At 50.9% G+C, this 13,459-nt stretch overlaps 1 protein-coding gene and 1 long non-coding RNA gene across 2 annotated transcripts in view; one reads left to right on the top strand and one right to left on the bottom strand.

Moving 5' to 3' along the window:
- Nucleotides 1–5,081: 5,081 nt before the first annotated feature.
- LOC125753015 (uncharacterized) lies at nucleotides 5,082–12,176 on the bottom strand. Its single transcript, XR_007403814.1, has 3 exons — nucleotides 11,492–12,176; nucleotides 7,939–8,177; nucleotides 5,082–7,277 (listed from the first exon to the last, which is right to left on the bottom strand). It is a non-coding gene; the product is annotated as an uncharacterized LOC125753015 (long non-coding RNA).
- GLI2 (GLI family zinc finger 2) overlaps nucleotides 9,278–13,459 on the top strand; it is a 254,346-nt gene continuing 250,164 nt past the window's right edge. The window contains exon 1 of the mRNA XM_025429002.3: nucleotides 9,278–9,691. The gene's annotated coding sequence lies outside the window, so the exon portion shown is untranslated. The remainder of the gene's footprint in view (nucleotides 9,692–13,459) is intronic.

The raw sequence follows: 13,459 nt of genomic DNA, 5'->3' as shown, positions 1-13,459 counted from the left end.
TTTTATAATAATGTAAAATATTTTCATGATTCCAATGTCAAGTCCCATAGTGTGGGGATTCCTGGGTGGCTCAGCGGTTTAGTGCTGCCTTCAGCCCAGGACCTGATCCTGGAGTCCCGGGATCGAGTCCCACATTGGACTCCCTGCATGGAGCCTGCTTCTCCCTCTGCCTGTATCTCTGCCTCTCTCTCTGTGTCTCTCATGAATACAAAAAAAGAGAAAAGAAAAAAAAACCCAAAGTGTGTTCAAAGAATTCTAGCTTTCATCCCAGTCCCCTCCATCTTATTCCCTCCTTCTCCCGCTAAATAGTTTAAAACATTTTTATGGTTTATCTACTTAAAGATATAAACAAATCTTATATATATTTATCTGTGTACACATACATTGTCTCACTCTTTTCAAGATCAATAGCAGTCTACTGTCTACACTTTGCCTCAGTTTCTTTCACTTAAGGATGTATATAAAAGTTTAAGAAATATGCCTCATTCCTTCTTATAGCTTCTTATAGCTAATATTCCATTAAAAGGATGTGCTTAGTTCATTCAATCTGACTTGACATGAAGATATTTGGGTTGTTGCCAGTTTTTTTTTCATATATATATTATCAATAGTCTTGGTTTTCTGCATGCACATTGTGTCTGGGATAGATACTTTGGAAGTAAGATGGGCAGGTGAAAGGGGGTAAATGTATGTGCAATTTTGCTAGATATTCCAAGTTTCTCTCCATAGGGGTTGTCCATTTTGCATTCCCACCAGCAATGTGTGAGCATGACTGGTTTCCCAAGAGCCAGAAAATGCTGTCCAGTTTTGGGATATTGTCTGTTAACTGAAAATTGGCATCTTGGTCTTCTGTTAATTTCTCATTGTCCTGCTACAACTCATTAAAAAGTACATGTGTCAACGCCTCATTGATGGTGCCACCTTTATCAAAATTAAAATTTCCATACTCAGTGAGATCTATTTCTGGATTTTGTATTCCATTCCACTGGTCAATATCAGATTGTTTCAGTTAGAGAGGCTTTGGATTTTATTCATTTATTTATTTGACAGAGAAAGAGAGATCACAAGTAGGCAGAGTGGCAGGCAGAGGGAGAGGGAGAAGCAGGCTCCCTGCTGAGCAGAGAGCCTGACTTGGGGCTCAATCCCAGGACCCTGAGATCATGATCTGGCCTGAAGGCAGACGCCTAACTGCCTGAGCCACCCAGGCACCCCAAGGCTTTAGGTTTTAATATCTGACAGGGCTGTCTGTTCCTTCCCTCCAATTGCTTTTCTTTTTTAGGATTCTTCCTGGCCCTTTTTGGTTCTTTCTCCATCTAAATGAACTTTATAATTGTTGATTTATCTAGCCCTGGTTTCCCTCCGCTCCAAGAAAAGACCATACTTGGGTTTGATTTGCAATAATTTCTGCATTAACTTAGTTCTTAGAAAGAACTAACTCCTTTGTATGTTGAGTCATCCTAACCAAGAACACGTATCTTTCTATATTTTCACGTCTAATTATATTAATTCTAGTAGTGTTTTATGTTTTTTCTCATCCAGGTTTTGGGCATTTCTTTTAATATTTAAACCTAGATAGTTTATACTTTCTTCCTCTTTGCTATCAGAATTGGGATCTTTCGTTCCATCTTATTTTCCAACTGGTTTTGCTTAGTTATATGGAAATCTTTGACTTGTACATTAATTTTTTTTAAAAGATTTTATTTATTTATTAGAGAGAAAGAGTGAGCAAGAGACAGAGATGGCTGAGCAGGAGGAAAGACAGAGAGAAGGAAAAGCAAGATCCCCATTAAGCAGGGAACCTGATACAGGGTTTGATCTCAGGGCTCTGAGATCATGACCTGAGCCAAAAGGCAGACGCTTAACCGACTGAGCCACTTCGGTGCCCCAACTTGTGTGTTAATTTGAGGAGGGAAGACTTGCTGTCCGATACACTCAAATAGGCTATTCTCAGCTACTGACCAAATCCAGCCTTCATGAAGCAGTTTCCTGCTTCCACTATGCAGACACCCTCCACCACACAGCCTGACAGGGGACAGCCCCATGCCATCTCTTCCCACCTTCAATTCATTCACAGGCAGCGAGACCTTGCCTCTCCTCAAATGACTTCTGGCAAAATGAGGCTCACCAAGTAACCCACATACAAAACAAACTTCTGACACTGAACATTTAGAAAGACAAGGTGCGGGGCACCTGGCTGGCTCAGTGGGTGGAACATGAGACTCTTCATCTCGGGCTTTTTAAAAAATATTTTATTTATTTATTCATAGAGACACACACACACACACAGAGGCAGAGACACAGGCAGAGGGAGAAGCAGGCTCCATGCAGGGAGCCTGACGTGGGACTCAATCCTGGGTCTCCAGGATCACACCCCAGGCTGCAGGCAGCGCTAAACCGCTGCGCCACAGGGGCTGCCCTCATCTCGGGGTTCGAGCCCCATGTTGGGTGTGGAGATTACTTAAAAATAAAATCTTTATTTTTTTAAAAGATTTTTATTTATTTATTCATGAGAGACAGAGGGAGAGAGAGGCAGAGACACAGGCAGAGGGAGAAGCAGGCTCCATGGAGGGAGCCCGATGTGGGACTCAACCCGGGGACTCTAGGATCATGCCCTGAGCCAAAGGCAGATGCTCAACCGCTGAGCCACCCAGGGGTCCCCCCAAAAAAATCTTTTAAAAAAATAAGAAGAAAGGAATGCCTGGGTTCTGGAAGGGTTCTGGAAGAGAGAAGGGTTTTCACTGGTTGCTTCTGGGGGGAGGGGTTCCTAACATCTCCCAGTCTTGCACAAATCCCCTGTGTGCGTCTCTACATTGTTTTCCCTACAATGTTTTAAAAAATTGCCTTGAGGGGTGCCTGAGTGGCTTAGTCACTTAAGCAGCTGCCTCTTGATTTTGGTTCAGGTCTTGATTTTAGGGTAGTGGGTACCCTTGATTTCTGGGAGAGGGCTTAAGATTTGAACTGAAAATCAGAAATAGGTGTTTGCCTGTGGCCTGCCTGGCACCCCTCCCACCCCTCGGGTACTTGTCCCCCAATAGTTCCCCCACCATTGCCATCCTGATGTTTCCCATTCCTATATGAACTTGTTCAGTGGAAGAAATCTGATCATTCATTCACAGCGGTAGGGTATCCTATAGAAACTTTCTGTGTTAATGCCTCTCAAACATATTTGCACAGTAATAGAAGACACAGCCTTAAGACTTAGGAGTGATTCTAGACTTCACAGTGTCACTGATTCCAGAGCCTGTGGGAGGTATACCAGGATGGAGGGATGGTGGACTGAGAGCCATCGCAGGACTCCTGAAAGAATAACACATAATCAATCCACTTTGGGTTGGGGATTGACACATCACTGCCCATCCTCCTTAGCCACTGACCAGCTATTTGTCCTCCTGCCTGGCTCCTCAGTCATTGCTCCACTGCTCACTCCTCACTTAATACATTTCATGTCCTCCCTTCCTTCCTTCCTTCCATTTTTTTTTTTTAAGATTTTATTTTTCTGTAATCTCTATACCCAACATGAAGGTCAAACTTACAACCCTGAGATCAAGAGTCACATGCTCCATGGACTGAGCCAGCCGGGCACCTATCTTATGTCCTGCCATTGTGGCCACTTTGTGTCTGCCTTGATGAGAGTGCAGATTCCTTGGGGTGAGGGATCGGGTATCTTCCTTCTAATGTTCCAAAGTGCTCGCTAAGGGGCTTTGTAGCCAAACCAGCAAACAATACAAGTGGTGAGCTACCTCAGGGCCTTTTCACAGTCTTCTCTGTTTTCACTTAGTTTTGTGTCGTAGACTTGATTTCCAAAAATAGCCACAGCACCATTTCTGCCCCCATATGCTTTACAGAATCTTGCCATTCCCCATCAAGAAGAAGAGTCTATTTTCCCATTCCCTGGACCTAGGTAGAACTTTGTCTCCATGAACAGAATGCTGCAGAGGGATGCCGTGGCTTCCAAAGTTTTGTAGAAGGCTCCTCTTGGCCTGCCTGGCATCTTCCCTTTGTGCACCTGTCCCCAGTATTGCCCCCTCAGGAGCCATCTTTGTGTTTCTTACTTCTTCTATAGAAGTGTGCTCTTTGGAAGGCTTTTACCTGGCTATCTCTTCTTTTTTTTTTTTTAATTTTTTTAATTTTTATTTATTTATGATAGTCACAGAGAGAGAGAGAGAGAGAGAGAGAGAGAGAGGCAGAGACACAGGCAGAGGGAGAAGCAGGCCCCATGCACCGGGAGCCCGATGTGGGATTCGATCCCGGGTCTCCAGGATCGCGCCCTGGGCCAAAGGCAGGCGCTAAACCGCTGCGCCACCCAGGGATCCCCTGGCTATCTCTTCTTAAGCTCACTCTTGGAACCTGGTTACCACCATGCTATGAGGAAGCCCAAAGTAGTCACAGAGACCACCTGGAGAGATCCAGACAGAAAGGAACCAACGCCCCCCTGAGCCAGTAGCCAGCATTGTGTGCCAGGCATGTGATGGGCAGGTCTTCAGATGACCCCAGTGCCAGGCTTGGGGTCTTCTAGCTAAGGCCCCAGCACTGTGGAGCAGGCATAAACTGTCCTTCTTCTGTTCTGTCCAAAATCCTGACCCCCAGGATCTTTGTGTGTAGTAAATGATTGTTTTCTCCCACTGCATTTGGATAGATTTGCTCTACAACCCTAGTAACTAGACCACTGTGCGGTGAGGGACAAGCACTCTTTTGGGCTAGATTTTTTTCTTTTCTTTTTTTAAAGATTTTATTTATTTATTCATGAGAGACACAGAGAAAGGCAGAAGGAGAAGCAGGCTCCATGTAGGGAGCCCAGTGTGGGACTCAATCCCAGGACCCTAGGATCATGTCCTGGGCCGAAGGGAGGCACTCAAACACTGAGCCACCCGGGCGTCCCTGGGCTAGATTTTCTTGTCACTCAGGCTCCTTTGACTGTGTTCTCTTCCCTCTCCTAGTTAACCCTCCCTCATTCCTTCTACTTTCTTCCCGGCTTTATGAAAGTATAATTGGTATACATAAGTACATAATTAATGTATAAATATGATGAGCTTGGATATACGCATTTATTTGTGTTACTATCACCACAATCCAGGTAATAAATATATCCATCATTTCTTTTTTTTTTTTTATAGATTTTATTTATTTATTTATTCATAGAGATGCAGAGAGAGAGAGAGAGAGAGAGACAGAGACACAGGCAGAGGGAGAAGCAGGCTCCATGCAGAGAGCCTGACTTGGGACTTGATCCCGGGACTCCAGGATCATACCCTGGGCTGCAGGCGGCGCTAAACCGCTGCCCTATCCATCATTTCTACAAGTTTCCTTGTGCCCCTTTTCTTTTGGCGAGGGAGAGGACCTCTCCAAGGGAACTAACCTCTTGAATTCTTTTACTACACAACACCTGATTGTTGACTATAGGTACTATGTTGTAGAGCAGATCTCTGAACTTTGTTCCTCTCATATAACTGGAACTTTACCCACTGAATTCCCCATATCCCCCATCCTCATCGCCTGGTAAGTACCATTTTATTGTCTACTTCTCTACCTTTGACTATTTTAGCCTCCTATTAGATGAACTGACTGGTATCTGTCCTTCTCTGCTGGATTTGTTTCACTTTGCATAATTTCCTCCAGGTGGATCTCTGTTGTTCACAAATGGCAGGATTTCCTTTTTTTTTGTTTGTTTTGTTTGTTTTAAGGCTGACTAATATTTCGTGGCATGTATATGCCACATTTTCTTTCTCCCTTTATCTGACGAGATATATTTGGGTTGTTTCCAGATCTTGATTATCATGAATAATGCTGCAATGAACCGGAGAGTGCAGGTATCTTTTCAAGACCCTGGTTTCAATATTTTTGGATATATACTCAGAAGTGGGATTGGGGGATCATATTCAGTTTTAAGTTTTTTTTTAAAGATTCTATTTATTTATTCATGAGAGACGTGGAGAGAGAGAGGCAGAGACATCGGCAGAGGGAGAAGCAGGCTCCTCACAAGAAGTCCAATGTGGAACTTGATCCCAGGACACTGGGATCTTGACCCCAGCCAAAGGCAGACACTCAAACACTAAGACACCCAGCTGCCCCTATTTTAAGTTTTTTTGAGGACACTCCATACTGTTTTCCATAATGGTCACATTATTGTGCATTCCCACATACATCAACAGTGCACAAGGGTTCTAATTTCTCCACAACCTCCCTGATACTTGTTATCTCTCATTTTTTTGACATTAACCATTCTCAGGGATGTGAGGTGGCATCTCCTTGTGGTTTTTGACTTTCATTTCCCTGATGACAAGTGATGCTGAACACCTTTTCACATACTTGTTGGCCATCTCTGAACATCCTCTTTGGAGAAATGTCTACTGAGGGCCTCTGCCCACTTAAAAAAATATTTTACTTATTTATTCATGAGAGACACAGAGAGGCAGAGACACAGGCAGAGTGGGGAGCCGATATGGGACTGGATTCCAGGACCCTGGGATCATGCCCCCAGCCAAAGGCAGATGCCCAACCACTGAGCCACACAGGTGTCCCCTCCGCCCATATTTTACTTGGGTTATATGTTGTTTCTGCTCTTGAGTTTTAGGAGTCCCTTATAGATTTTGGAAATGAGCTCCTCGGCAGATATTGTAGTTTGCAAATATTTTCTCTCACTCCAGAGGAGGCCTTTTTATTCTGTCTTTTCCTTTGCTGTGCAGCTTTTCAGTGTAATGTTCTCTATTTTTGCTTTTGTTGCACTCCATTCCTTCTTCATATCGGTGAAAACTATTTCCTCAGGAATGCCCTCCTTGAGCCCCACACCGCCTCCCGTGACAGCTCAGGTCACCAAGCACCAGTTTAGCGCACTTTGCATTTTTTCCTCACCCAGTTTCTGATCATATATTTGTTCGTGGTTACTAATGAAACATTAAGCTCGAGAGGGGAAGGGACTCTCACCAGTTTGGCTCACGGTGATGTTAGGTCACTTAGCACGACGCCTGGCGTGCAGAATGTTGCCAACCGAGTGAACAGGGACTTGCCCAAGGTCATTCATTAAGGATCAGATCTGAAACCAGACTTGGTATCCCAATGCTCACAGGAAGGCTTTCTCTGCTGTGCCACTTGCCTCCACTCCAAACCTCATTGCTTTTTTCAGTGCCAAAACTTCTGACCATCCACCGATTAAGGCATGGTGTCTACTGCCTCTCCTCAAACCGAAAACATTCCATCTTCATCTCAACAGCCACCTTCTTGCCAAAATAAGCCAGAGAAGGTTATGGGAGTGCCTGGATTCCAACAGGAGTTGAGCCGGTCTGAGAAGAAAAACAGAGAAAAAGGAAATATCCCAAAATGTTGATTTGTTTAAACTTCTCCACAAACTTAACAACACAAGGAAACCAACAGAGACAAACTTATAATGAAGTAATCAGCCGATGAAGCTAATATTCCAGTAACATGAAATGATTCCCCACATTTCATGGGACAGATATGAATAGGGTCATTAAAATATGGCCATTGAGGGGAGGGAGAGTTTACTTTTTCTGTCTCCTTGGAGTCTGTGTTCTGAAAGCTCAGCAGGAATTTAAACAAATAGCATGGAGGAATGAATGGTGAATCCGATCATATTTAAAGAAAAAGCCCCTTTCAAACTTTTCTTCCCTTTAATAAATGCATTGGCTTCTGCAAGTTTTGCCTTTTTTTTTTTTTAAACCCTGTGGGTTTTTTTCTCCCCATCTGGAGAGCCTATTTGTTAAAAACAAAATTAGCATCAAATTGTTCTAATATTGTTCTGCATATTTTTTCCCTCTAGGTCAAGAAGAAATTGTTACTTCTCTCATATAAGTGAATGTAAGGAGAAAGGAAGAAAGGTAGGGTGACAGGGAACGGGGACCCTAATATTCCTTCCCTCTGTGATTAAAAAGTGAAACATAGAGTTGGGGAAATGGTCAATGGTATATGGAGACAGCTACCCACCAAAAGGGATTGTATCAGAAAAGTGGGCTCATGAAGGTCTCGCCCCCACAAGGAGAGTAGAATTGCCTCTCTGAGCCTTTGTTTCTCTTGCATTCCAGACAAGATGCAACGGTAGGAAGGGCGGCTGAAGGGAGAGATGCTCCCACTCCTCTCAACTGGGCCAATTTAGTTGAAGTACTGGTACAACCGCTCTGACCTTGGACAAGTTGCTTAACTTCTGTAAACCTCAGTCTTCTCATCTGTAAAATGGAGAGGGGGGAACCAATCTCAGAGTTTTGTAGGATAGATATAAAGGAATTATCACCTGTCACCCAGCAGATCGTGTTTCACAAGTGTTAGAACTTTTCCTAACATTAAAAAAAATCCCCAAATGAGGCACTTTTTGGGTGAGAACCCTCAGCACAGAGAGAGGGGTGGCCCCCGAGGAGTTGAGGGACACTTTAGCCGGCCACTCCCATGCTCTGCATGCTAGCCAGGCAGCTCAGTTCTGAGCAGCGGTGTGGCTCGAGGGCCCAGAGCTAGTCACCCAGTTTGCTTAAGCAAGTTCTTTCACACACACCCCCATATACACTTTGGCCCAAACTTCGGTGAGGTTTTTTTCTTCCTTCTTCCTCTGTTGTTGTTGGGTTCTGATTACTTCCATCTGGCTGTGGCAGCTAGAGCGGAGTCTCTTAAAAAAAACAAAAACAAACAAAACAAACAAAAACCCTCCCTGCAAAGCACACTTGTACCAAACCTAGAAGGCTTCTCGCCTCCCGCCTGCCTGCGCTCGGACGGCGACTCGCGTGAGCGGCGGCGGGGGGCGCGCACGGGACCCCGGCACCTGCCCGCGCAGCGGGGTGGCGGACGGTCCCCGCGGAGCCAGCGCCGCGCCCCCGGCCCCGCCTCCGTCCCCCGCTTCCGCCCCGGCGCCCGGAGGAGCGGGCGGCTGGGATGTGCGACCCGGGCACCCCCCGGCGGAGGGGGAACGGGGAGGGGCGGCGGGCGAGGGATCTCGGAGATTGAAAACAGAGCAGTGCCCGCGCCTCCGCTCCGGCGCTCATCTGACTTGAGTTAGCGACCCCCCCATCCCCCCCACCCCCGCCCCCACCCCGGCGCCTTAAAAAAAAAAAAAGTGTTGGAAACTGGCGCGTTCTTGGGTTCCCGGCTCGAACTTTGTCGGTAGGTGTGCGTCCTGGGGTCGGCCGCCCCTCCCCCTCGCCCTCCCCCTCGCCCTCCCCTCCCCTCCCCCGGCCCCGCGGGTCCCCGGGCGGGGGCGGGGCGGGGCGGGGCGGGGCGGGGGCGCGGCGCCGGGCAGTGCTGCAGCGGTGCGCGCGGGGGCGCTGCGCCGGCCGGCGGCGCTGCGGGGCTGCAGGAGAACGGCGCTCGCCAGCCGAGGCTGCACGGCTCCGCGGACTTTTTTTCAAACTCCCATCAATGAGACTTCGAGGAGGAGCGGGAGGCGGCGGCGGCGGCGGACGCGCAGGAAGGCGAGGAGGAGCCGGGGAGCCCGAGGAGCCCGAGGAAGGAACGCGGGCCGCGCGGCGCGCGGGAGCCTAGGGAGCTGCCGGCTGCGGGCGGTGCGGGCTGCTGGCCCCCTCCCGCCTCGGTCCCCTCCCCTGCCTGGCCCGCCCCGCCTCGGCCCGACTGAGCCCCGGGACGCCGCAGCCCGCCGCGGGTCGCCGCGGCAGCCAAGTTGGGATGGGGGCCCGGAGCCACCGCCCGGCGCCCCGGAGGCCACCTGCGTGCTAGAGGCAAACTTTTGTCTCCCTCGGTAAAGTTGTATTGGCCTTCTTTTGCTTGCTTTGCGTTGCGAAGTGCCCCCTACCCTGGCCGAGCCCGGGCCGACCGGGATGCTGCGCCGATCCCGAGGGTCCCCCGGCCGGGGACCCGCGCCACCGGGCTTGGGGGGAGGGGGGCGGCGGCTGGCGAGGCGGCCGCGTTTCGGGCTCTGGCCAACCCGTGCGGGACCACCGGCGGTCCGGGGCTAGCAAGGCGTGTCCGGGGGGCGATTTCGCATCCCCCTCCCTACCTGGGGGAAGAGAGCCCGTCCTGTCCGGGCGCACCGCCCGGCCGGCCCCCAGCCTGCTCCACTGCGCCCGGGTCCCGGGCTGTTTCTGCGGAAGGCGGTGGGCAGCGCCGGGGGCTGGATGCTGCGGAGCTCCCGGAGGTGGGCAGGGGGAGCGTGTCTGGGGAGAGCGTGTGCGGGTGCAGGGGTGCAGCCAGCCACTTGTGAACTTCTAAAGTGTACTTCTCCGCGCTCCCCGCCGCGAAGCCCTGCCTTCCTTTCTTCCTCGCTCCTTCCACCCCGTCTTCGGGCCCTGTTGCCCCCCCTCCCCCTCGGTCAGGCTCTCCTCTCCGGCCTCCCTCCTCGCTTCTCCCCTCCAACTCCTCCTCCTCCTCCTCCTCCTCCTCCTCCTCCTCCTCCTCCTCCCCTGTCCTCCGCCCCAAGATCCGCTTGACTTCTCGGAGGGATCCTCACGTAATCCCTGGCCCCATCCTCGGGTCCCCCCCACCCCTCACTTTCATCCCCGCCCCCACTCATCGTCTCGCCCCCCCCCCAACCCCCCAAAGGCCAATCTCTCAACAAGTATATTTGCTGAGGAATTTGAAAAATCCACTACTGCAACTTGATCTGTGTGTGATGGATGGGGAGAGGCGCGTAGAGAGTTGGGCGCCAATCCTATTAAGGGTTTAGAGAGGGGAGCGTTTTTCCCGGACGGGGGAGGGGGCGGGGGGGCTAGGGAGGGGTGGAGGAAGGGAGCGTGTGTGTGTGTGTGTGTGTGTGTGTGTGTGTGAGAGTGTGAGCGCGCCCGCCGCGCCGGGGAGCTGGAAGTCCACCCTATTCGGCGCCTTTTCAGCCCCGGCTGTAATTGCTGTCATTTCCTAGGAAACCCGACTTTTACAGCGCGAGGAGCTCGAGACCGAGCCGGCGCGCTTCACCCCGGGTGACCAGCTGCGGAGGCGCTTGCGGACCCCGAGCCCCCCTCCCCCCGTCCTTTCTAGGGTGCCTGTCCCCGCTCCCCTCTCATCTGTATAATTTCTTATTTCTGGCTGCCTCTGGGTCGATCCCCGCTGGCAAAGTAGATCCCTCCCGAGTCCCGCGCGGGGCCCTGGGGGCGGTCTTGCGCGCCGCGCTGCCCTCCCGCGCCCGGGCATCCCGCTGGGTGCACGGCCTCTGGCGCGGCTTTGCAGCCCGGTGGCCGCGGCGGAGTCCCGGGCCCCCGCCCCGCCGCCCTCGCCGGGCGTGTGAAGGTTTAATCCCGACAGCTTCAGATAAAGGGAGCAGTTGTAAAACGCTCATATGCTGTTTGCAGACGAGGCTCTGGGGGATGTTGGAGAATTTGAAAGTAAACGTTTCCCTCGCAAGCGGCATAAAATAGTGTTTAAACAAATATTGTATTGGCATGCTCAGGGGGCTCGGTGCCAAAAAGTAAAGTAAATAAACTGTGAAATCCAAAATATACAGCGGTGGAAAGCGCAGGAATAGGCGGACCTGTCGCAAGTCCCCCTGATGAGATCTGTTTGTTCTGGCCACCTCACCTACAGGCCCCCTCCCCTCCCATTTCCTTACCTTGGCTGAGAGTTTCCTTCTCTCGGCTTCCCAGTGTCTGGGGGCAGGCCTCCCCGGGCCTGGGAGCTGCTCTGCCCGTGGCTTAGTCTGGAGGGAATTCATTGTGTAGCTACCTGGGCTGGTCTCCCTGCCCCCCCCCCCCCCCAGGGGAGGGGAGGGTCCCCAGGCCACGCTTGGCTGCTTTTAATTTTGATGTTCTTTATTTAGGCTTTTCCCAGCTTCTGGTCTGCCCCCCCTGGGGCAGCAGGTCTAGAATGTAGACTTGCAGATGCGCCTTCCAGGCCTCCCTCCCTGCTGGTGCCTCTCACAGCACTTCTTGCTCCTCTTCTTCAGCTTTCTTGCTTTCGTTTTTCCTAGCCTCGCTGCCTCTCCCCTCCAGGGCTGAAGGTTACAGGAAATTCTGGAGGTGTTCTCTCCCAGACTTAAATTCCATTCAAAGCCAGACGGGAGGAAAGTTGTCACTTGGCCGAGAGTTTCAGAGTTAGTTAATGTTTTGTAATCTTTGGGATGCTTTTGTGTTTTCCTTCTGCTTTGAGAAATCCGCTGATTTCGGGAGATTGTTTAGTGGTTCTGGGGGGGATTTACACTAATGCAGGAAGATCTCCCTGGAGGCCAGGAGCCCACCTGCCCAGGAGATAGAGCCCTCAGGTGAACCAGCCAGCCCTAGGTCTGGCATCCAAGAGACTGTGGTCAGAGCAGTCTGTTTTCAACATCAGTGGGTGAGGCTGAGAGAGAAAACCCCCGCTTCCCCTCCATAGGGGAGCCAGGCTACAGAGGAATAGGGTGGGACCAGTAGAGATATTTTTGTTCTCCGTGGGAATTGTTCTGAGGGGAATTTGGAGTGTTCAGACTCCTCCAGCAGAACCCCCTCCCCCCCCAGCTGCTCCCCAGCTCACACTGCCCCTAGCCGTGGCCTTGGAGGGAGCTTTGGACTTGGCCCACGTTGAAGTGTGTGTGAAATTAGATGAGGCCCTCCTGGAGTGCCACTCCACTTTTTCAGGGGTGCTCCAGCCGACTTGTGGGGGGAGCTTGGACAGAGGAAGTCCTTTGAGCTGTGTAGTCAGAAGAGGGGGCCGCAGAGCTGCTGGTCAGCGGCTCACTGCCCGGCCGTGGGGGTCCTGCAGGCTGTGTACTGTAGCTGGCTTGTTTGCACTGCCGACTGAAAAATACACAAATACTTCATGCTTTTTGTACTCCCACAAGTGTCCTGTACACAGTGCAGCCCGTAGGGCTGGATTAGCAAACCAGGGGATTCAGCAGGCAGGCAGACAAAATTGGATATTTGTCTAATAAACACCCCTCTTCCATCAGGGCCTCCCTCGGCCACTCCGGGGTGGAGAAGGAGGGGGAGGGTGGCTTCGCCCCACAGATGCCAGCAATTCCCTTTAAATGAGACCAGGAGGTTGTCGTGTGCACTCTGAAAGCCCGTGTGACCCCTACACACCCTGCTGGCTTGTTAACGCTCAGAACGGAGTCCTACATCCTTATGTACTCTAGGGATAGGGCAGCTTGCCTTTTCTTGGGGAAGTGTGTGTTCAGCAGGGCTTACTTTCATCTGAGTGACGCTCACTCATGACGCCGGCTTGAGGGGGGTGGAGCAAACCAGTCTTGCTTCTTTAGACTCGGGTGGGGGTCAGTTTCTACCTGTGCCAGCTCCTGCTCCCTGGGTGCTTGAGGGATGGCAGGCCAGGTGGACCTCGCTGTGGACATCTGCAGCTGTTCCCGCTGGGCCAAGGCCCTTTGAAAGGGAACCCCAGGGAAGCAGTCCCCCACCCTTTCTTCTTTTCAGTAAGTGTCAGAGGCACGGACAAATGAAACACGTGAAGAATGCCAAAGAGAGAAACTATTCTCAGATTCCAGAAAATTCGGGGGCGGAATAGGTGATTGTACCGACAACCAGAATGAATATGCAGCAATTTCGGTGAACGAGGCTCATTGGTGGAGTCTAAAGACCGTGGGGGAGCTACT

This window comes from Canis lupus, chromosome 19, assembly GCF_003254725.2.
Source record: "Canis lupus dingo isolate Sandy chromosome 19, ASM325472v2, whole genome shotgun sequence".
Taxonomy (NCBI): domain Eukaryota; kingdom Metazoa; phylum Chordata; class Mammalia; order Carnivora; family Canidae; genus Canis; species Canis lupus.
This window is presented reverse-complemented; position numbering and strand designations above follow the sequence as displayed.